Raw genomic sequence first — 25,472 nt, 5'->3', positions numbered from 1 at the left:
CTACTGTTGCTTTTTCTAGGGATGTTGTCAGAGCCAAGCTGGACCAAACAATGCCTTTCTCCAGGGGTTTTGAACACTGGACCAGGGAGAGTAACTAGTATTTCTAATGTGGGAATGGAAATAGGAGACTTTGGAGGATTCAGCATTTAGGTCTCTTGCCAAGCTGGAGTAGGAGAAAATGAGACTGAAAGATAGATATTAGCAGAAATGTGTGTGTGCATGCGTGTGTGTGTGTGTGTGTGTGTGTGTGTGTGTGTGAGAGAGAGAGAGAGAGAGAGAGAGAGAGAGAGAGAGAAGGAAAGAGAGACCGACAGAGAGAAGGAAAGAGAGACCAAGAGTTATGGACTTAATGTTTGTATCCCTCAAAAGTCATATTTGAAGCCCTGACTCCCAGCATGATAGTATTTGGGGTGGGACCTTTGGGAGATTAGGTTTAGATGAGGGTATAACGATGGAGTCCTCATCATGGGATTAGTGCCCTTATAAGGAGAGGAGGAGAAGAGAGATATCTCCCTCTCTCCAAGTGCACATACCAGGAGAGCCACATGAATATACAGTGAGAAAGTGGCCATCTGCAAGCCAGGAAGATATTTCTCACCAGAACCCAATCATGCTAGCACCCTGATCTTGGACTTCCAGCCTCCAGAGCCATGAGAGAATAAATGTTTCAGCCACCCAGTCTACGGCATCTGTGTGCCTGTTTACCAGTTGTTTGCTCAGCCCTCAGCCTGGCTTCCTGGTTGCCCAGCCTGTGAATACCTGAACTAGCCAAGATGTTCTGCTTTTGTCCCAGCTAATTTGACTTCAGTTTCTGTCACTGACCATCGTGAGACCTGGCTTAGAATAGAGAAGTAAATACTTGTTTATTTATATTTGGACATATTTTGAGTTTCATTTAGTAGAGTTTTTGTGTTTTTAGGAGGAATGTGGGAAGTAAAGGGGTAAGATGAAAGCCAGTAATGAAGTAAATAGACAGAAGCCACACCTTTTAGGCAGAATTGGTTCTACGTCATAAGGACCACCCTGAGCTCAGAAGTCATAGGACTGAGAAAATACCTTGATGTAGCCACAATCAGACTTTTAAAAACTACAGAATTCTTTGAGAGAATAATTTAATCCCATATAACACAACTCATGTTAAAAAAGAATAGCAATTTGCTGAAACCCTCGCCAAATTATTTCCCTAAAATGTTAGTTCATTAAAAAATGAGAAAAGAGAAAGAAGGAGTTATTATTACCCTCAAACGAAATACTGCTGGTGGTAAGAAATAATCAGTTAATCTTCATGGAGCCCCAGTGGACTCTTGGCTAGACCCACAATTGAGAGAAGAGAGGTTGAAGAACACGATTTGAAATCCATAGCGCTCCTGGATTTGGCCCTGATCAGAAATCAGCAGTTGTTGATTTCAGGGACTTAATTCTTCCCCTGCTTTGCTTCCCCCTCTGCCTATATACAGAAAGAAATTGGAAAGGAATGTATTTTTATATTTGTCAAGAGTGTGCTTTATATGTTCAAAGCCCCAGTGCTCAGGTCCTTGTCTCTGTCACAAATTCTGGCTCTAACCAATGTGCAGCAACCGTTCTGTCCCAGGTGTTCCCTGGAAAGTTGTCAGTGACCACATAGCCATAAGGGGATCCAGGAAGGGTCATTTTCTTTGTGCTCACCCCATTACTTTGAATGTAAAATGAGGTTAAGACTATCAAATTACTTAATAAGTCATGCAATTCGTCGCTGCTGTTTGAAATCCCTTAACCATGTGGAGTTTTATGATGCTGTGGAAATGGAAGGGGGAGAGAAAAAATCCCCGCTGATGTGAATGGAAAAAAAACATGACAAGTCTGAAGATTCTGGGCTGCCTGGGGAGAATTAGGCATTTCTAACGTGTAATGGCTTGTGGAAGAGGATTAGGTGTCTGATCTTACTTTCTGAGCAAACACGCCAGAGCAGCTGTATCACGCCAACAACAAAGGCACACAGGCAGCCCTGTGACCAGACTACACCGGGAATGTCACGGTCCTAATTAGTTCCATACACTCCTACAAACACACATCAGCTTCTTCCTGAAGCAGAAGGAGTTGATCCTCTTCTCTCATCATCATCAGTAGACTGTGTTGTGTCCCGTGGGAAGGGCACGTTGATTCCTACACCAAATGATGGGACTGGGGAAGTTAGTTTTCAGTGTCCTCTGCATTTCCCACTTCCTGGCTTTTTGGTGTCCTTCAAGCCCCTGTCCTCTTGGTCTGTTGTTCCAGGCTTCTCAGAGCAACAGGGCCAGTGACCTGCCCATGTCCCTGGCCCTCAGATTAACGGACTCAGTCTTAATTCCCACTTGGGGGCAGAAGAGAAAGAGTCCACCCCTCATGACCTCCCCAAATTCTAGATTTTAGGTCCATAACTGGCAATACCCCATTGCCAGGAACCAGTATTTCTATACGTTGGAATTGTTTCCTTCAAAAGTTCCAAACCTAGTTCAAACTGTTTCAAGCAAAAAAGGGAATTTGTTGTTTTATTTTAGTGAAAGGTCTATGGGTGGACTTTCAGTCAAGGCTAAATCCAAGGGTAAAAATTACATCCCTAAGGAGAGATCACAAGAACGATTGGATGTAGACCAGGCAACAATAATAGATGGATATTAGTGTCTCCTCTATGCTACAAAGCACGATGAACAAGACAGGCAGGAGTTTAGAACATAGGGGAGAGCTACATAAATGCGCAATTGAAATATGGCATGACAAATGTCGAGATGGAGAATTACGGCATGCTATGAGCACGTAGGAGGGGTACCCGGCCCAGCTGGGAACAGAGTAGCATCAGGGAAACCTTTAAAGAGCAAAGGATATATAATAAAGTATGTATTAGAGTTAGATGAGAGGGGATTCGGGGAGATGGTGATGAATATCTTCTTTCTCATATGAAATTGCCAGGTCATCCATCTAAGAATGATGGTGTTTTCTAAATAAGAACGCCTTGTGTGATAGGCACGCTTAGTAAGAGGAGGACTGTGCCAGAAAATTCGGGATGTATAATCACCCTCTCTCTTCCCTCTCTTCTGCTATTAAGAAAAGAAACAGCCAATCCCATGAGTGGGTCCCAGTGCCAGTGGTGAAAGGAGACGAACATGAATTGAGCACCAATCAGGTCACAGGTGTTGTTCTTACATTTGCTCGTTTGCTCCTCACTACCATTCCAGGAGAGAAGTACTATTTCCAATTTATAGAGGTAAATGAAACAAAACAACAACCACCAAAACAACCTAGCAAACAAAAGCCAGGAGGATTCAGAAATGTAAGCAACTTACCTGTGAGTGTTGGAGCCAAGATTCAAACCTAGCCTGGTTCTGGGCACACATTCCATTATTCTGCCTCCCAGCATATATTCTAATTTTTCTGGAGTCTTCCAGAACTGATTCTCTAATCTTGGTTGTTTAACCAACACGAGATTCTACTAGTGAAAATTTAATTTCCAGTAGGCAGAGAGTCCTTTTGATGTTTTAGGAAAAACCAATCTGGAAGGTATCCACCTACCCAGTCCAAGTATGGTGAATAATGTTGTTTGGCATAGTCTTCAGTCTCTTACAGCAGGGATTCTCAACCTATGTGCCCCTACATTTTTCTTAGTGTGGTAGATTGAATTCTTTATTTCTCACTAACAGAAGTATACATCCATATTCTTGCCGTGGTTTCATAATGGAGGGAGGATACTTCTTTCCTTTCGCTTTGATTTTTGGGATTGACCATATGACTTGTTCTGACCATTGAGATGTAGTCAGATGTGACATAAACAGATGCTTGAAATGTGCTTGTGTGGTTGGGCTTGCTCCTCTTGTTTTTTTTTTTTTTTTTTTTTTTTTTTGCGGTACGCGGGCCTGTCACTGTTGTGGCCTCTCCCGTTGCGGAGCACAGGCTCCGGACGCGCAGGCTCAGCGGCCATGGCTCACGGGCCCAGCCGCTCCGCGGCATGTGGGATCTTCCGGGACCGGCGCACGAACCCGCGTCCCCTGCATCAGCAGGCGGACTCTCAACCACTGCGCCACCAGGGAAGCCCGGGCTTGCTCCTCTTGCATTCTGGTCATCTGTTACAAGAAAACATGTCCCTTTTACCTGGGTGCCACAATATGACATGTAGAATAGTTCTGCAACTCACAGCCTGAAGCCATGCCTAGCTGACCTGGAACATGAAGTAGAACTGCTCAACTGAACCCTGCCTAGATTAGTCAAACTGTAGCTGCCCTGCCATCCCAGAGCAAGAGAAGAAGTGCTTGTTATTGTAAAATGCTTAGTTTGGGGATGTATTTTTACATAGCATTATTATAGATACAGCAGACTAATGCAACCAGTGAATAATATTTCCTTTTGCTACAACTGAGTTTACTTACTGTCTTGAAGGTATCTATCAGACGTAACCTTGAACAGCACGTATAGCAGGGATACATATAGCAGGGAGTACAATTTGCTATTATAAGAGGTAAAAATGGCATTGAAAATCCATTGAATGCATATGGGAATGTGTGAGAACTTTGTCTCATGAGTTTATAAGAGAGGAAATTACAGGCAATCAAGAATTCTTCTAGAACAGTGACACTCTGCTATAAGACTGAATAAATGATTGGATAACCAAGTGAATTTTTATAAATCTGTGAGACACTTTTCAGTCATAATAATGATTATATTATAATTGTTTCTGGCTTATTTGTTGTTGCTTTGAAGCTTTTAATTCCATCTTGAATGTGGACAAAGAGTCTTGTGTTCATAAGTATGTTTTGAAGACAAAAAAGTTGAGCACCACTCCTCTAGTGTAAGGTGTTTAGAAGTTGTTGCACAAACTGTTCTTAGTTGCTTTACTGATTAAAGAGAATTATCTACTTCGTATTTTACCCAAAATAATACAAAGATGACTGCAAAGGCACATCCTTTTGTTGCTTGGAAATTAGATATGGAAGCTTTGGGGTACTCAACTTTCTGTCCAGACACTGGAGTTTTCTTGGCTCATAAATACTCCAAGTATTGGTATTTGTTGTTAATTTACCTTGGAATATGTTGAACAGATAGACCTTGTTTTATTTATTCTTTCAACATATATATTGAGTGCCTTCCATACACTCAGAACTGGGGTAGGTCCTGGGTATGCAGTGGCGAACAAAATAGACACAAGCCCTTGCTTACCAAATGCTTTAAATGCATTTTAATCCTGATAGCACGTGACAATAACCAAGAGAGCATTAAAAATGTAGGTGCCTATGCCCCACCCCAAGAGATTCCGATTCCATTGGAATGGGAAGGGGCGTGGGTATCGGTATTTGTAAAAGCTACCCAGGTTCTAATATGTAGCAAGGTTGAGAGCTGGAGTTTAGCAGGCAGTTAACATTTCTCAAATGTTATTCTGGACAAGGTGCTGTACTGGGCATTTACATGCAGGAGTTTACTTTGTCCTCACTGAGTCTAGAAGGGCTGAGTATGACGGTGCCTTCTTTACTGATGAGCGGTTAGATAACTTTTGTAAATTACACAGAGTATGGACAGAGCCAGAATTCTAACGCAGATCTGTCTTAACCACCATGCTGCACCATCTTTGAAATATAGTTTATGTGGAGCATTCACAAAAAATTAAAATAAAAGTTCATGGAATAAGAGCTTTTAGGCATTTAAAACTAATTAGGAACCCAATAAAGCATTTCTGAATAATGCTATAAATCTGTGGAGAAATATGAAGTGATTTCCGAAAATTTGGTTTGATTTGTACTTAATTTTTCAGGAATTTTATCTACTTTGGAAGTTTACGTTTTCATGTGCAAACCTCTTCTTTCATCTTTCCCTTCCGCCTCCCTCCCTCCCTTTCCCCGCCTTTTTTTTTCTTTCTGACAGAGAGCCTGTACTGGAGAGAACTGATCAGTCTAGGATTGACATTGAGTGACTATGTGAGTGCACACACGTGTGTGTGTGTGTGTGTGTGTGTGTGCACTCATTCACTCATCAAACCTAGTCATTGAAAAGCTCCCCCATTTCAACCTTGATCTGAGAAACTTTTGAGTCACTTTTAAGTCATATAAATTCTCAGTCGGGAATTTGTAAATGTACTAAGTCAAATTTAATATTACCTAATCCGATGGTTTCAGGCAAGAACGCCAAGGGTCCAAATTCCCTTCCTTACATACTCCTGTGTTCAAGAAACTGAGAATTGACAGCCTACTTCAAAACCAAAGAGCCTTCAACCAAATGCAAAGCATCAAAATGCTCTGATCAACGAGTGTTAAAACTTTTTCAAAGATGTGATTGTGGGACAGACAATGTGAGTCATGATCATTCTTTGGTTCTCAGCTCCACACCCCGCCCCATCTGTTGAGTAGGATATGTCACTAGTACTGAAGGAGACAAATGGACATATGCTTACATATGAATTAACTTTAAATTGACACTATTCCAAACTATTTCTTTTTCCTATTATTTTTGTTTATCAGTTGGCATTGGCTACTTTCTAATAGTTCAATTTACTTTCCAAAATAGTTTGACCGTTAATGTTAAGCACAGTAATTTTTCTTGTATTTTTGTAAGTATTGCAATGAAAGAAAGAGCTATAAAAAAACTTTGAAAAAGTGTGTATATACATTATTATAGAATTGTTTAAAGAAATATACACCAAACTATTAACATGAACGGTAATTATTTCAGAATAGTATCACTTACACTTTTTTTAGTCTTTACTAATTAGTATTTTCTATTTTCCTACAGTAATTTAAATTTCCTTGAAAATAAGAAAACTCACTCCATAAAGATCTTTGGAAATAATTGACTAAAGAGGTAACAGTGGATTGGGGAGAGAAATTGGAGCTAATGTAAGTGTCAGAGCAAGGGTAGACATGATCTCAAACTCTAGATATGTGCCCTTTCAGCTTGAACTTACAGCCTTATCTAAGGGGCTCAGCACCACTTTCTCCACTTCTCGTCTCTCACTGATGTAGGTACCTAGTTCTTTGCTGGAAGTGCCTACTTATCACTATTGAGGTTGAAAATTCCAGTGCTTGTTTCCCTTGCCTTCTTGCAGCTTGAGATCGGCCATGAGAGCTATCCTTGTCAGTGGTCCCTGAGGGGACCTTCTGGGAAAATTTCCAGGGAGGGACATCTGGGAAAGATTATTCTCCTGGTAAAAAGAGATGGGCAAGTGGAAGCTGCCTTCTTTTGCCTTTGGATGTGACTGTGATATTGTGGTCTACTTGAACCATGAAGCTGGTTGGCTTTTGATGTTCCTTCTGCCATAGATTTTTCAGGGCCTGGTCCCAGATGGCACTTGGCTGGTAGTGAAGGCTGTCTAATCTAGGGTTTGGTTTAGGAGAACCTTTATCTTTATCTACCTTTCTACTCTCAGCTTTATCAGCAATAAAGGTGATGTCTTGCTCTGTGTCTTATTCCTTGACTTTCTCCTTATTAGTTCAGAACTCAACTGGGGAAGAAGGGTGTATTAGTTTCCTATTGCTGCTGTAACATATTACTACAAGCTTAGTGGCTTAAGACAATACAAATTTATTATGTTATAATTCTGGGGATCAGAAGCAGAAATTCATCTCATTGGGCTAAAAGCAAGGAGTTATGGACTGCATTCCTTCTGGAGGCTCTGGAAGCTTTGAGAGCCTTTTCCTTGTCTATTTCAACTTCTAGATACTACCTGCATTCCTTGGTTCATGGCCCCTTCCTCTACTTTCAAATCCAGCAGTGTAGCATCTTCAAATCTCTTAACTCTGACCTTCTTCCTTCTTGTTCTATCTTTTAAGGACCCTTGTGGTTAAATAGGGCCCGCCTGGATATTCCAGGATAATCTGCCCATCTCAAGGTCTTTAACAAAGTCTCTTTTGCCATGTAAGGTAACAGGTTCTGAGAAGTAGGAACTGGATGTCTTTGCTATGGGCCTTATTCTACCTACCACAAAGGGTATTACTGATTAATAACTCCTCAACCTCCTGCTGGTATTTACTTATTAAAATTCTTCCACCAATAAATGGACTCACATTATTAATGATTGTTTTATGTTTCACTGAAGCTCAGTGTAATCTAGACCCAAGGCTGAGACCAGACCTCTGTTTCCTGGTCATTATCTTTCTTGTAATTGTTTGTGTGAAGGTTCTCACTGCCGTGGCACTGGGCCAGGTTATATGTACCAAATGAGGTAGAAAATTCACAATGACTCAGCAAAGTCATTGCTACTTGGTGGAGCTGTCACTTGTGTATGCTGCAATTCAGACCATTGACTTCCTTACCTCTTTTAATTAATTAATTATGTTTTTGGCTGCGTTCATTCTTCATTGCTGAGTGCAGGCTTTCCCTAGTTGTGGCGAGCGGGGGCTACTTTTCCTTGCAGTGCGTGGGCTTCTCATTGCGGTGGCTTATCTTGTTGAGGAGCACGGGCTCTAGGTGTGCAGGCTTCAGTAGTTGTGGCAGGTGAGCTCAGTAGTTGTGGCTCGCGGGCTTCAGAGTGCAGGCTCAGTAGTTGTGGCGCGTGGGCTTAGTTGCTCCGCGGCATGTGGGATCCTCCCGGACCAGGGCTCGAACCCGTGTCCCCCGCATTGGCAGGGGAATTCTTAACCACTGCGTCACCAGGGAATTCCTTATCTCTTTAATGGCAATTTTTACTCACTTCTCTCCTCTAGATTCTATAGGTAGGAGTAACATAACTAGAAAGTATGTGTGTGTGCACATGTGTGTGTGAATGTGTATGATATTTGAAGTAAGGGGTTGACTCAACATATTTATCATGTGTTTATTTCCTGGGAGGGATAATATTTCTCATGTCCCTCTTCCTGGGAGCTGGGATGTTCTGACTCTTATTTGCAATTATGACTCAACAACCCCTCCTATCATGCAAAGACTCAGATGAGCTGGGTTGGTCACAGTGGAAATTTTAACAGTCAGTTTGTAAGAAGTGGGTTCAGTGCAGCAGGTTGACAGATTTTCCACAGAGAAAGCTGTGAACAAGTGACGGGAGGATAGGAGAGGTGGCCATAAGGAGCAGATAGCCAAAAGAATAGTGCTGCTAAGAGTCTTATTCTGACGCTGGGGTGAGCTAGGAGGGATGGCCACCTGGGATTGTCAGTAGGGACAGGAGGGCATTAGTGAAGATATGCAAGGATGGGTTGCCAAGGTGAGGAGGCAGGAAGGTGGTTGAAAGGATATACACAGGTAAGATGAATGAGTCAAAGACAAAAAGGATGCTATCCACTGGGGAACTTCAAAACTATTGAGTGACTCTAGACTTAGCCCATAAATGAAGTGTTTTGCTGCAGTCACTCCATTTGCATGGTGCCCGGTGTTTGTCTTAGAGGTGGAGATGATGCTGAAAGGAGCCATGGTAGACTGAATAGGGAGAATGAAAGCAGTGAGCAGCCCAGGAAGGGAGCTCAGAGAAGAGTCCTAGAGCAATGATATCTGATGTGGAATATTAAGTTACTTCCTATTTGATGTTTTGATAACTCTATATTTTCAGCTAAGCCTTGAGAAATGAAGAAGGTCCATGGATGGGAAAAATATGGCAACATGCACAAGAGCCATTGGATTGGCTGGAGGTGTTGGGGAATTGGGTTGGCTGTGAAAGGAGATAGGTAATCAGAGGAGACTATTTCTCCTTCTCACAGCCCCAAACCTTTGAAAATATTAGGGATGTTGCTGGATTTCCTACAATATTGTGGGATGGGAGCATGCATTATTTTATTTGAAAAATAAGGAAAAGAAGGATTCTGGAAGGTGGAGTGCTTGGGGCGGAGGGAACATTTGGATCATATTACTAATTTCCAACTGATTAGGGACTGGAGGTTAAAAACAGTATTTTAACACAGCGTGGCTGCTTACTTGAAATGAATTATAATATGTAATAGTGTAGTAAAATTATAAATTTTACTAGCTTTAAGCTGTTTCCTCTGACCGCATTTGTAAGAATACAAGCATCACAATAATGGATTGTAACATACTGAATTTTCAAATAATTAAGTTCCGTAGTGATTTTTAAAAATAGTCGTGGTGGTGGGGTGCAGTAAAAGCTCTTCTTTATAAAAGAATGGCAACTAGTCCATGCGGAAAGGGTGACTGCATTAGGAAATGGTCATTTTGCCACCAACATTATAACAGTCGATGCAGGAAGATGTACTCCTCTGTATTTATCCAAAGGAGCTGAAAACTTATGTTCACACAAAACCCTGTACACAGATTTTATAACCACTTTATTCATAATGGCCAAAACATGGTGTCCTTCAGTAAGTGAATGGATAAACCGTAACATATCCAGATGATGGAATATCATTCAGCATTAAAATGAAATGAGCTATGCAACCTAAGTGTCCATCGACAGGTGAGTGGTTAAAGAAGATGTGGTATATGTATCTACACACACGATGGAATATTACTCAGCCATAAAAATAATGAAATCTTGCCACTGCAACAACACAGATGGACGTAGAGGGTATTATGAGAAGTGAAATAAGACAGAGAAAGACAACTATGGTATGATTTCACTTGTATGTGGAATCTAAAAAACAAAACAAATGAACAAATATAACAAAACAGAAACAGACTCACAGATACAGAGAACAAGTTAGTGGTTGCCAGAGGGGAGAGGGGTAGGGAGAAGGGCAAAATAGATGAAGGGGATTAAGAGGTACAAGTTGCCAGTTATGAAAATAGATAAGTCACAGGAATGTAACGTATAGCACAGGGAATATAGTCAATAATACTGTAATAACTTTGTGTGGTGTGTAATCTATAAAAACATCAAATCGCTATGTTACACACCTCAAAGTAAAATAATATTGTAAGTCAACTATACTCCAATTAAAAAAAGAAAGACAGGGAGGAATTTTAAATGCATATTACTAAGGGAAATAAGCCAATCTGGAAAAGCTACATACTTTCTGGAAAGCTACATACATTCTGGAAAAGGCAAAATGATGGAGACGGTAAAAAATCGGTGGTTGCCAAGGTTAGTGGAGAGGGAAAGATGAGCACAGAGGAATTTTAGGGCAGTGAAACTACTCTGTATGGTGCTGTAATGGTGGATCCATGTCATTATATATTTCTCCAAACCCATAGAATGTAAGCCGTGCTTTAGGTGATAATGATGTGTCAATGTAGGATCATCAATTGTAATAAATGGACCCCTCTGGTGGGAGACGTTGATAATGGGGGAGGTGATGCATGTGTGTGGGGAGGGTTTATATGGGAAACCTCTGTATCTTCTACTCAGCGTTGCTGTGAACCTCAAACTGCTCTAAAAATGTCATATATATGTGAATATGCACATCATCTCAAAGTGACATTTATTATTTTATTTATTACAAAGGATAAAAGTACCTTTCCAATGAAAAAATATGGCAGACTCTTTAACCAGGTGATCAGACTTAGCATCATAATGGTGAGATAGTGGGATAATGAGACATTTTATGTCTTCAAGTGTGATGTCATGGGGATGCACAACAGCACTTATATAATGTTGCCAAAATCTTGCCAAAAATGTTCACCCTGAATTGAATCATGGGGAAACGATCAGGCAAATCCAGATTGTGGAACATTTTACAAAACAACTGACCTGGGCTCTTCAAAAATGCTAATGTGATAAAAGACCAAAAAAAAAGTTGGGGGAGAAGGAGAAGTGTTTCACATGAAAGGAAACTAGAAAGACATGGTAACAAAATGCAATGCGTCATCCTTGATCGGATCCTGGATTTAAAAAAAGAAAAGCAGCTTTAAGTACTTTATCAGGTCAGTTGGAAAAGTTTGAACATGGACTGTATATTTGATGATACTGTGTCAAGGTTAAACACTTTGAATACAATAATGATACTGTGCTTATGTAGGAGAATGTTCTTATTGAGAGATAAGTGATGAAATGCTTAGGGTTGAAGTATCATGTGTCTGCAATTTATTTTAAAATGGTATTATACACACACACACACCCCGAGAGAGAGTGAGATAAAGCAAATGTGACAAAATGTTTAAAATTAGTGAATCTAGAAGAAAGGTATATGGATGATCCTTATACGATTCCCTCACTGTTTTTGTAGGCTTGAAAATTTTCAAAGTAACACATTTAGGTATTATCCAGAGTCGGATATCTGAAACCAGGTGGTTTTAATAAATTATCAAGACCCAATAATAGTATCCTGTCAAAACTCTTCCTGAGATTCTGCAAGAGTGTCCTGGCAGGTATTGTATTACATGCCAGTACCCCCAAAGGGGAAAGTGTAGCAAATGAATTAGTTAATGTCTGCTGAATGCTCAACGGACACTCTGTTATGGCTGGTTTGCAAATGCCTGGATTAAAGCGTTTAGACAAAAAAAAACCCTGCAAAAACGAAACCTCATGAGCTTGACCTAATGAAGCAATGTTATTGACAGGCCCAGCTGCCAAAGCCTAACCCTGATGAGACATTAGGGAGGCTGTGCTTGCGACAGTAGCTAGTGTACAAGGTCCTATTTGTGTGACAGAGACAGTTTCATTTGAGGGAGCCGCATGAAACGTACTTATGACAGAAAGGTAGAAAGAGAGAAAGAAATAGAAAGTTAATCACTTGGAATGATCTCGTTATAATAGACAAATTATTTTATACTGAGCTGAAATCTGAATTCTTTCTGTGATCTAGACTCTGAGTAAAGGAAGTTCAAACAGGTAGGTAGTTTTGCCTCTGCATTGGGAAAGACTATTTTGAATTGCAATTTTACATACACCATGAGATACAGTAAAGAAAACAATGAAGGAATGTAAAATAAGAAGTGCTTTCCATGTGGACTGTTACAATCTTATATAATCAACTGTCATATACAAAAGTTGCATGAGATCTGATGTAATCCAGATAAGTATCACTTACTGTGTTCTCTATGATTCATCGTGGGAAATCTGGCTGGGCCTCTGAGTAAGACCAGCTGCGCATGACGGCCAGACGCTGGCTCTGGAGGGAAAAGAGATGGTCCATGTGCTTCTTCTGGCCTCTCAAGTTTGTCCGTATAAATTTCTCTCTGCAGGTCCGGGGCTGTCCTTGTTCTCAGGGGACTCTGATGGTACAATGTGTTTGGTGCAGGTTGACATAACCCTGTTCATCTGCAGATTTGGCCTCAACTCCAGGGCTCCCAAGTTGCCAGACCCTCTGTGGGTGGCCTTTTGAGGCCCACTAGTTGTGGGGCTCTAGTGTACCTGGAGAGAGTCCTGGTGAAGCAGAATGTTTTGACATGGCTCTCTTCAGAGTTGTTCGACATGAAAAACATGATGCTGCTTTTCCTTTTTTAATTACCAAGTGACGTGTGCTGTGACGCTCCCAATTCCCACCTCTCACCACCCTTGACTGTCACCTCGGTCTTGAGCCTCACTCATCCAGGCTCTGTCATGGAACGAGGTAATCTATTGCCCAAATTATTGTGTCATTTTTTAAGACTAATTTTTTTAATTATGGAAAATATTTGATTTAGAATGGGTGATAATGGTATGTGTGCATCACAGAAAAATGATAGGACTCTAGGCAGCAATTCTATATTTCATTTTTTTTGGAAAAATAGCTTTGTTGACATGTAATTGACATACGATAAACAGCACATAATTGAAGTGTATAACATGATGCTTTTTAAATTCATTCTCTTAAAAATATTTTTGTTGTAGTAAGAACACAACATGAGACCTACCCTCTTAATTTTTAAGTGTACAATATAGTATTTTTGACTATAGGTACAATGTTGTACAGCAGATCTCTAGAACTTATTCACCTTATTGACTGGAACTTTATGCTCGTTGATTAGTAACTCTCTATTTCTCCCTATCCTCAGCCCCTGGCAACCACCATTCTACTCTTTGATTCTATGAATTGACTATTTTAGATAATATCTCAGATGAGTGGAATCATGCAGTATTTGTCTTTCTGAGATTGGCTTACTTCGCTTATTACAGTGTCCTCAAGATACATCCATGTTGTTACATATTGCACAATGTCCTTCTTTTTTAAGGTTGAATAATATTCTCTCGTGTGTATATACCACATTTTCTCTATCTATTCATCTATCGAAGGACGTTTACATTTCTACTTCTTGGATATTGTGAATAGTGCTGTGATGAACATGGAGTGCTAATATCTCTCTGAGGTCCTGATTTCATTTCTGCATCCCGGGCACAGGATCCTTTTAATTAATTTCTGGATTTCTCATGGAGGGAATTTGTGGATGGGGGCTGAATCAGTGTATTTGTGGAGAAAGGAGGGTCCAGGGCTTCCTACTCTGCCCTCTTGCTGACGTCACCTTAAAGACTACAATTTTAATAGTTTGTTTTATAGGCCATGTTTAAAATGACATTTCATCAGAAGATCATATCAAAATGTGGGTCCAGTTTTAGGTTTCCATGTAGCTCTTGACGGCATTTCTTTTTCTTTTTATAAATTTGTCCTGGGCTGGAGGACGTTTTTCTTTTACTCCTCATTCAACAGTTCTTTTCTATTTACATAAATAATGTGGCACCATTACTCAACCCTGAACACCGTATTAGCACCCCCTGGTCTTTCTTGGTGTTTGTTCCCATATCCTACATTTATCCCAGCCCATGTCCTCTGATGGGACCCTGCCATGTCTGGGCGGGTTCGCTGGGACCTCCCTGTAATAAACAATACTGTACCTGGTTAGATTTTCTGGTGCTGAATCCTGTCTGCTGGTTTGAACCTCTCAGTAATGTCCATTGCTTGCTCTCTGCTGGGGTCTTTTCAATCTGCTTGGTTGGGGTTGATCTCTGAGGCCGGGAGAATTCCCTCCGGCCCTGTCTCTTCAGCACGGATTCCTCCTATACTCCTGATTTCCTCCGAGTTGAGACATTGACTTGGAGGAATCCACATGCCAGTGTCAGGTTAAATATCAAGACTGTAGAAGCCTTTGAAATCCTTTGGGAGAAACAATGTATGTAAAGGAGAATTGAGGAAAATTGTGATGGTTTGATCAACTCCACTCACCCCCTCAACGTCTAATGATTGACATCCTCAGGAATAACAAAAGGTAGAAAATAAAAGAAACGCAGGAAGAGAAGAAAGCAAAGAGGAAGAAGATATAAGAATGTAACATCTACAGATGTTTTGTAGTTATTGAACCATGAAGTGGAATTAGAACTTGAAAAAAATGGTATAGCAACAGGTTACCAAATTGCTTATTCCCAACTCAAGCACTTAACAGCAAAACCTGGTAAAGGCTGGGAGGCTGGAGCCCATGCTGGAAGTAGAGGACACATACAATCACTTTTGATTCCTTTTCCTTTATCTCTAGAAGGATGGATACTTTGGGTAAAATCCAGCTCTTCCACTTTGGTCCTTCAAGGACCAAATATAAAAACAAATGCGTGAGGAAACACTGTGGCTTCCAGGAGAAAGAGGTTTTTTTTTGGATCAAAAGTGTTTATTTTTTGATGATGGCCATTCTGACCAGTGTGAGGTGATAATACCTCATTGTAGTTTTGTTGTTGTTGCTGTTGTTGTTGTTTTGCGGTACGCGGGCCTCTCACTGTTGTGGCCTCTCCCATCGCGGAGCACAGGCTCCGGACGCACAGGCTCAGCGGCCATGGCTCACGGGCCTAGCCGCTCTGCGGCATGTGGGATCTTCCCGGACCGGGGCATGAACCAGCGTCCCCTACATCAGCAGTCGGACTCTCAACCACTGCACCACCAGGGAAGCCCTGTTGTTGTTTCTTAACATCTTTATTGGAGTATAATTGCTTTACGATGTTGTGTTAGTTTCTCCTGTATAACAAAGTGAATCAGCTATATGTGTACATATATCCCCATATCTCCTCCCTCTTGCGTCTCCCTCCCACCCTCCCTATCCCACCCCTCTAGGTGGTCACAAAGCACCGAGCTGATCTCCCCGTGTGATACAGCTGCTTCCCACTAGCTATCTATTTTACGTTTGGTAGTGTATATATGTAAAGGCTACTCTCTCACTTCATCCCAGCTTACCCTTCCCCCTCCCTGTGTCCTCAAGTCCATTATCTACATCTGCGTCTTTATCCCTGTCCTGCCCCTAGGTTCATTAGAACCATCTTTTTTTTTTTTTTAGATTCCATGTATATATATATGTGTTAGCATATGGTATTTGTCTTTCTCTTTCTGACTTACTTCACTCTGTATGACAGACTCTAGGTACATCCACCTCACTACAAATAATTCAATTTCATTTCTTTTTATGGCTGAGTAATATTCCAGTGTATATATGTGCCACATCTTCTTTATCCATTCATCTGTCGGTGGATACTTAGGTTGCTTCCATGTCCTGGCTATTGTAAATAGTGCTGCATTGTGGTACATGACTCTTTTTGAATTATGGTTTGAAGAAAGGGATTTTAAACAGTGTACCAGTCTATAGCAATAGAAACCAGCTTTAGTTAATTCTAGAGGCAAGAGGAGTTTTTGTTAGGAAATGCAGATGGCCTTACACAAATGAGAAGATGACAAACCTCCCTCATAATAAGATAAATGACATTTAAGACTACATTAAGATATCATTTTTTACCTATCAGAACGGCAAAAGTCCAAAATTGGACAACGTACTCTGTTGGCAAGGCTGGTAGGGGTGCAAAATGATAAACCTCTATGGAGGGCAATTTGGCAATATTTATCAAAATTACAAATGCTCTTGTACTTTGAGCCAGCAATCCTGTTTCTGGGAATTTCTTCTAAAGGCATATCTACATACATAAGAAATGACATATGCAGTACTGTTTACAATAGCAAAAAATTGGCAGTAAGCCAAATAAACATCAATAGATACTGGTTAAAACAAACAGGGGTACATTCACACAGTGGAAGTTTGTGCCACTGTACAAAAGAATGGGAGGACACTGTGTACTCACGTGGATATTTTGGTAAGCAAAAAAAAGTAAGGTGCAAAGGAATGCACATAGACGCACATGGTGTGTGGACAGTATTCTACCATCTGTGTAAGAAAAGGAAGTGATAAAAATATTTGTGTTCATTATGTCTGCAAAAAGAAAATCTGGGAGGATACATAAACTTTAAGAGTGGTTACCTAAAGGTTTGAGGGCCAGTGGGGTGCAAAGGGAAAGGGAAACTTCTTTGCATCCCTTGTTGTTTTGCTTTGAATTTGGAACATTAAATAAAAATATTATTTATAATGCTATACTTTCCCAGCTTCATGAAATAAACCACACACAGTCCATTCTGAGATGGCAGCAGTGGTGGCCACAATGACATCCAGTTTCCAGAGGCCCGGAGGCTGTGGTTCCAGTGGCAGCCTCCTGGGTCCACTGTTCAGTGTCAGTGTCAGGGATGTAGACAGTACATGCCATGGTCTATGCCACGGTCTATTTCCAGCACTGGTGTCTTCACTGAGCCACACAAATGGATGCCCTGTGCCAAGATATTGCTCCCCTTTAATAGTACAGATGATACTGGGATGGAGCCCCCAAGCTGGTTGTCCATAGCAACCGACAGCCTCAACTATTTGTTCTGCTGTGTACTATGCATAGTATATTTTTCACTTATGCTTTCTTTTGAAAAAATTAGGGAAGCAACTGATTAGAGAACAAGATTTAGAAGAAAAGACTATCCCCCCACCCCTCAGCTTGCCTCCAGTGAGGATAATAAGTCACAAGGATCAAAGGCACTCAGATTTGTTAAATAAAAGACATTCGTTTGTTCTGTTGTGCTTAGAGTGGATTTGCTGCTGTTGACGTTCAAGTACTCAATGCTCTGCACTGGCGGCTGGTTTCCAAGGAAGAGAAGGCTTCATTAAAGCTGCTTTCCATCAAAGCATTAGAGTGCTTACTATTAGGGAATTAGAGGATTCACAATTAGTGAAAGTCTCCGCCAGATGTACAGGGGAACTTTGGGAAGGGTGATATTTACTTCTATATTCTCTCACTTAAAGGGCATTCAGGAAAAATATGTTTTGAAGCAGGGGAAGGGGGAAAGCCAGGGAGAGGGATAACGTGCCTCAGAGTGCCCTAGCTCAAGTGTTCTTTAAGTCCCTTGATGTTGTCCATATAGGTCAGCCTCCTGGGGTACCAAGTGGGATAGAGATGTGTGGGTATTTGATCTGGAGGGGCAAGTGGAAAATACCCAGTACAACCCCTAAAATTACAGGACAGTGTTAGTCGCACACAGTTGTGTTGGCTTATTGAGTGAGGAATGCTATCATTAACAAAATCTTCATTTGACAATTTTGACTGTTATTCTCTGCTCTCTCACCAGTAGTGTCAAAGGATAGAGAAAGAGCAGGAAGTGGAGTCCTCTGTCCTGACTCCAAGCCCATTTTCATGTTCCTGATAAATCTTTTCTGGATTTCACTCATCTCTCCATCCATCCATCCATCCATCCATCTTTCCAAACATTCATATGACAAGCATACTTTTCAAATTAGTTTGTACTAGGTTCTATGCTAAGAACTGAGAGTAAAGAGAGGAATATCTTTACTTTCGTGAATCTCACAGTCTTACAGGAAGACAGATATGCAAATAAACTAATACAATGTGATAAGTGTTAATTACAGCCGTGTATAAAAATCATGGAGAGAGGGAAGCCTAAACCTTCATGGTGTAAGTAAGGTAAAGGTGGAACTTAGACTTACACTAGAGTAGAAGTTCCCATATGGTTCCTTTTAATGAAATAGAAAAAGGCGCTCTGACAGAAAAGTAGACAAAGGTGCCCCGTCCGGCTGGATACAGTCTTGAGCTAGACACGTGATGGGTGAGTGGCACTTAGGCCAGATTTCACCTTGCTGCCTAGGAGCCTTTGTGCATCTCGCAGACTGTCTAGCCTTATGGGGCAGCCCTGTCCCTCAGATGTGATTTTCCAAAGGCTACTACATCAGGGTCAGAGCTTCTCTTTCATCGGGACCTACCCAGAGAAGGGAAGGGGTGTCTGGATAGGGGTGATGTAATTGTTATCAGCTCAACTTCCCCCCCACCTTGCTTAAGAAGAAAAATTTTAACCAAACCAGGATTCAAAACATTTTTGGAGCCAGGCAGCACCGATCAGAGCTTTATTGTCCTTACTGCTTCGCGGGTGTGCCCGCAGACTATAAATAGCTGAACTCACTCTCTTTTCCTTGTCTTCCCACTACTGATAATACAGTCAAGTACATTTGCAAATTTTCTATATAGTAACTATATGAGTGAATTCACATCTCAGTATTTCTGGTGTTTCTTCTCATTTGCTCTTTGAAGATTTGGAGTAATAGCTTCTCTAGCATGAAGCAAATTTGTGGTCTTCATTGTCAGTAAACCACCAAAAGGATATAGTCTAAGGGAACTTATTGACAGGGCCTTGTTGGAAATTTGTGCTATAGATTTAAAAAGAATCCCAGGGGCTTCCCTGGTGGCGCAGTTGTCAAGAATCCGCCTGCCAATGCAGGGGACACGGGTTCAATCCCTGGTCCAGGAAGATCGCACGTGCCGCAGAGCAACTAAACCCGTGCACCGCAACTACTGAACCTGCGCTCTAGAGCCCGTGAGCCACAACTACAGAGCCCACACACCACAACTACTGAAGCCCGTGCGCCTAGAGCCCGTGCTCTGCAACAAGAGAAGCCACTGCAGTGAGAAGCCCGTGCACTGCAACGAAGAGTAGCCCCCGCTTGCCACAACTAGAGAAAGCCCACGCGGTAATGAGGACCCAATGAAGCCAAAAATAAATTAATTAAAAAAAAAAAAAAGAATCCCAAATCCAAAAGCAACCCCTGCAGCTGTTTTTGAGTGACTGCAGTGAGATGCAGTTTTCCATTATTTTATTTTTCAGGACGTTGGTGTTTGAATATTTGAGAAGCGCTCAGCTTACATAAATTAATAGTACCCTTTGTGGTGGACTGGCCAGGGAACCAAAGCACCGTTTGGAATTGTTTGAGTCATTCTTACACCTTTCACCCTCCTTGCAGCAGTGAGAAACTGGGATCTGTTTTTAAAACTTATTTTTTGGCATTATTAAATACATTTCTGATATGTTTTAATTCAGACACCTGGCTTCACTCTACACAATACCAATAATCATTGTTTAAAATGTTTATTTCTATCTCATTTTTCTCCTCAAGAGCTCGAAGGAATCCAATTCAGTTTTCCAGCCTAAAGAATAGGAATGGGCCGGCAAAGTGAGAACTGCAGGAAAGTGGGAGGGGCAGGGAGGCCAAGGGGCCAGAGATGTGAAGATTGTTACTATGGGCTGCAGTGACAACCAACAGCTTCCTCATATGGGCAAGTCACACAGACTCTTGAGACTTAGCTCTCTGTAAAATTTCCCAAATTATGCTAGAATTCATTGCTTTCTCACCATCACTGGCTTGATGCCAGTGTCATGCACGCTAAAGAAATATGTTTGGGGAAAGCAAGACAATAGTCAGCAAACAAATGGATTCAAAGCTGGAACAAGAAGATTCTTATTTTAGAAGGTATAATTTCATACGGCAGCCCTGGTGTGATCGGTGTTCTTTCATAAATTTTGATGATCTATTAAATCAATGCTTCTTGCTTTTTCCTTAGGGAGAAGTTCCCTCCATGCTTTCCAACTCTCTCCACCTGTACAAGGCACAGGTTGGTCATTTACTGGTCAATTTGCTCATTAATAACAAACACCCCACGTGAGAAGTTCCCATGGACTAAATTAATTGGATAACTGCAAAGGCTCCACTTGTCTTGGGACTGTGAGAAGACGTCTCATTACTGGTGAGTGGTTAGCCGTCTTCAGCACCATGATCTTCACGTTGCCTTCGCTGTCTGCTTTTCAGCTCACCACAGCCTTGCATAGATGCCTGTTAACCTATCATAAATGAGCACAATTTGAGAAAAGTTAGTTGGAAAAGGAGAGTAAGTTTTTTCTTCCCAAATACGTAATTTCTGATTCGGGTGGCAGTTGGCATGCTTTAAAAAAAATTAATTTATTCCACAAATATTTATTGAGCCCTACTATGTGCAAGGCACAAGAGGATGCAGCAGTGAAGTCTCAGACAAGCGCTCAGTTCTCATAAATCTCGTAATCTGGAGGAAGGAGACAGACAATAAACAATTATTAAAATAATGCCATTCTAGATAGTGATAAATACCATAAAAAATGAAATAGGGATGTGCTGGTGGGATGCTTCTTTAGGTTGGGTGGTTAGGGAAAGGCTCTTTGAGGAGGTGAATTTTGCTCTCTTAAGCTGTGATTTATTCGATGCTTTCTATGCTAAGCCTGGCCTAAGCATTTTATTTATATTAATTCATTCAATCCACACAGTAACCCTATGAAAAAGTACGATTGTCTCCTCTCTACAAACAGGAAACTGAAAGATGGAGCCATTTGGATACTGGCCCAGGACCACCCAAATGGTAAATAGTAGAGCCAAATTTGAACCCAGAGAGTTTAGCTCCAGAATCTGTCCCTTTAATTACTATAGATGCTGTCTGTCTGCCCTAAGTTGAAACCCCAAGGGCCCAAAGAAACCAGCCATGTATAAAGTTGGGGGCAGCTGTGCTAGGTAGGCTGAAGGAAGAGCAAGTACAAAGTTCTTGAGCAGAAAGAAGGTTGTGGTCTGAGGCGCAGGCCAGAGACCACTGTAGTTGGAGGAGACTGAACAAGGAAAGAGGGGGAGGGTGACGGGCTCAGCAGAAAGCAGACCTTATAAGAAGGCTTTATAAGGCCTTGTGGTCCTTAGCAAGGAGTTAGGTTTAATTCTAAGGGAAGCCATTGAAGGGTTATAAGAAGGGAAGCAGTTCTGCCTTTAGACCAAATAAGAGGGGTTCCTGTCCTGGACTCCACACTTTAATGGGCACCACGTATGACACACATACACACACACACATATGCGCAGGCACACACAAGAAACAGATTCTTCAAGTTCCGGGTATTGCTTTATGGTGAAAATAGTGATATAAGTGGTGACCATTTATACAAAACAATTAAAATGTTTTGTAATCTCTATGCAATAATAATAATTATGATGTGCAACCCCAGTAAGATATTTGAACATGATATGTAAAATTTGAAGTTTATTTTTGATTCTAAATTATGGTTTAAGAATTTTGACAATTCTGGTTGCTTTCTGGGGACAGTTTCTCTGAGTTGAAATTAATTTTAAAAAGCTAAGAACTATGTCATAACTAGAGAAAGGGGATCTAATTTGACATTACTGTCAAGAGAACACAAATTATGTGAGAATCTTGATTGTAATATAATTATTGATTTTACTGGAATGAAGCCAAGAAAAATAAATTTTACTCTGGAAATAGATAATTTGTGAGCTATATACATTTTTACTGATGCAGACATTGCTGGCACGTCAACAGAGTACTCAGATGTATGTAATAATAATTAAATTCAGATGTTTTAGATATATTGCTAGCTTTTGATCTCATAATAAAGTACACATATCTTTTGATTTTAGGATTTTTTAATGACGTATAGTTGATTTACAATGCTGTGTTAGTTTCAGGTGTACAGCAAAGTGATTCAGTTATATATATGTATTTTTTCAGATCCTTTTTCATTGTAGCTTATTACAAGATATTGTATATATAGTTCCCTGTGCTATAAAGTTAATCCTTATTGTTTACTTATTTTATGTATAGTAGTGTGTATCTGTTAAACCCATACTCCTAATTTATCCTCCTGCCTTTCTCCTTGGGTAACCTAAGTTTGTTTTCTATGTCTGTGAGTCTGTTTCTGTTTTTTAAATGAATTCATTTGTATTGTTTTTTTAGATTCCACACATAAGTCATATTATACAATATTTGTCTTTCTCTTTCTGACTTACTTCACTTGGTATGATATTCTCTAAGTCTACCCATGTTGCTGCAAATGGCAATACTGTACTCTTTTTCATGACTGAGTAATATCCTTTATCCATCTTCTTTATCCATCCATCTGTTGATGGACATTTAGGTTGTTTCCATGTCTTGGCTATTGTGAATAGTGCTGCTATGAACATAGGGGTGCATGTATTTTTTTTTTAATTTTTAAAATTTTGGGGGGCAGTGGGTCTTCGTTGCTGTGCACAGGCTTTCTCTTGTTGTGGCGAGTGGGGGCTACTCTTTGTTGCAGTGCGTGGGCTTCTCACTGCGGTGGCTTCTCTTGTTGCGGAGCACAGGCTCTAGGCACGTGGGCTTCAGTAGTTGTGGCTCACGGGCTCTAGAGCGCAGGCTCAGTAGTTGTGGTACACAGGCTTAGTTGCTTCGTGGCATGTGGGATCTTCCTGGACCAGGGCTCAAACCTGTGTCCCCTGCATTGGCAGGCAGATTCTTAACACTGTGCCACCAGGGAAGCCCCATATCTTTTTGAATTATAGTTTTGTCTGGATATATGCCCAGGAGTGGGATGGCTGAATCATGTGGTAGTTCTATTTTTAGTTTTTTAAGGAACCTCCATACTCTTCTCCATAGCTGTTGCAACAACTTACATTCCCACCAACAGTGTAGGTGGGTTCCCTTTTCTCCACACCCTCTCCAGCATTTATTTGTAGACTTTTTGATGATAGCCATTCTGACTGGTGTGAGGTACACCTCATTTTAGTTTTGATTGGCATTTCTCTAATAATTAGCAATGTTGAGCATTTGTGAAAGTAGGAGGATGGAATAAATTTTATTTAACAAGTTAGTAGCTTGATCTATCAATTTAAGCATTTAAATAAACAGTATGTGGCTTCCATTTGTCCCTCTGCCCAGGCCTTGCAAATGTAAGGAGTAGTCCTTTAGGGGTGTGACATCATCTGATTCATGTTTTTAAAGGATGAGAAAAAGCAGCAAATCTATACTCATTTCTAAAACTGATTTATGTTTTAAAAAATATTTTAAAAAACCAATGAAGCTATATTCCTTTCTGAAACACAAAAGTTTTAAAAAAGGATTTTTCATTCATTGATTTTTTTCTTAAATGTTTAGCTTACAGGAAAGTTAGATATTTTAGTATGGGAAAGAAGACACAATTTTCTTGGATTAATCTTTGTCCCACAGCATGTCAGTTATGGATTCTTGGATGCTGAAAAGTCCATATCAACCCTCTTATGTTTCCTACAGCAGTGGTTCTCTGTGCTGCACATTGGAAATACTGTACTTGTAGAGTTTTTAAAGCATCCATTTGCCTGGGCCCCCATGGTGGAGATATGCATTAATTGGCATGGGTGGGGCTCTTTAGCCTATAAGAGCTCTTGGTGACTCTACTGAGAGGTCAAGGTTGAGAACTCTTGTTTCAGAGGCTCTTTGCTGTCTTCTACTTTATTTAGTAAGTTTAGTGATTCCCCCCACCTTTTCTTTTATAGGCTTTCCTGGTAGGTACCATCTCTTTATTTCCCTGGAAATTTTCCTCCTTTAACTGGTTACAAAGAAAATAATTATCACTTTATCAGACTGTGATTGCCTGGAAAAATAAAGCCACATGTGGGTTAAAAATATAGTTGACTTAATTGGGAGGCAACCTCAGTGGGATTTGAGCCCGTTAACCTTTTGTACCAGCTTCAGGGAGATGGCATATGATATGACTTAAAACATTGTTGGACAGTATAAATATAGTGTATGTATATAAATCCACAAATCTGATTTACATTACTCATGAGAGGCTGTTCACAGAACAGCCTAAAATGTGGCTATCCATGCCAAGGTTTCTCTGAATATATTTCATGTTGGACTCAGGACCAAGTTCATTCCTGAGCCTTATAGCAGACTGAGTGATGATGCTATAATGAAGGACAGAGCACCTGAGCCCATAAAGAAGGTGCAACATAATGGATATGGGGCAGGTTGGGAAGGACTTTCATGAGACAGAATCATAAAACTGCTTGTGAAAGGTCTTTATTAAAAAATATGACTGTTGTTAGCATGGTCGTTGAACAGATTTCAGGCTGAGCAGTGGCCTTTATGAGCTGAGGCAGTAAATTCACTTTATTAACATAAACAAGTCTGAAAGGACAGAGTCAAGGAAACTTCAGAATACAAGAGGTCCTCTGGGTGAAGGGTTCTCCCCTGGACCCCAGATCATTATTTCTGGAGTTATGCTGACTTTTTGTTTATAGACCCTTCCTAGCAATTTACATTCTCCTTTTTAATATTTTTTTTCATTTCATTGAACCCTTTCATTGTGTGTTGGCTCTTCATATATGTTCATTTTCTTCTTCCTTTCCATCCCTACCACCACTACTGCAGTCCAAGCTACCAGCCCCTCCTGCCTGAATTGCTGTAACAGCCTCCAACTGCTCTCCCTGACTCCTGTCTTTGACCCCATTAGTCCATTCTCTACATTCCACCTTCCTGATCCTCCTAAAGTCTAAATCTATTAGGTAACTCCTCTGCTTAAAAGCTCAGTTATTCCTCACTACTCTTAGGATAAAATTTAAATCCCCAAGAGAGTTTACAAACCACTTCATACCCATCTTCACCTGCCTCTGCCACTTCCTCTTCTCTCACCTGATCCCTACCCTCCACCCTCTCCCTACCAGTTAAGGGTGATCCACCAACATCCTGCATCAGAATTAACTTAAGATGCTTGCTAAGAAAACCAAATCTCTGCATTCCA

At 40.7% G+C, this 25,472-nt stretch overlaps 1 long non-coding RNA gene across 4 annotated transcripts in view; it reads left to right on the top strand.

Moving 5' to 3' along the window:
- LOC113609905 (uncharacterized) overlaps positions 1-25,472 on the top strand; it is a 192,534-nt gene that overhangs the window by 30,114 nt on the left and 136,948 nt on the right. For 2 of the 4 annotated variants that reach the window (XR_003428863.1, XR_003428861.1), the window contains exons 2-3: positions 20,474-20,656; positions 21,249-21,298. This is a non-coding gene — a long non-coding RNA (uncharacterized LOC113609905). The remainder of the gene's footprint in view (positions 1-20,473; positions 20,657-21,248; positions 21,299-25,472) is intronic. The other 2 variants (XR_003428862.1, XR_003428864.1) reach the window with 1 other exon arrangement.

Source organism: Aethalodelphis obliquidens, unplaced genomic scaffold (genome assembly GCF_003676395.1).
Source record: "Aethalodelphis obliquidens isolate GAN/ISIS:26980383/991018 unplaced genomic scaffold, ASM367639v1 scaffold59, whole genome shotgun sequence".
Taxonomy (NCBI): Eukaryota; Metazoa; Chordata; class Mammalia; order Artiodactyla; family Delphinidae; genus Aethalodelphis; species Aethalodelphis obliquidens.
Note: the sequence above shows the minus strand (reverse complement) of the source record. Positions and strands in the feature narration are given on the sequence as shown.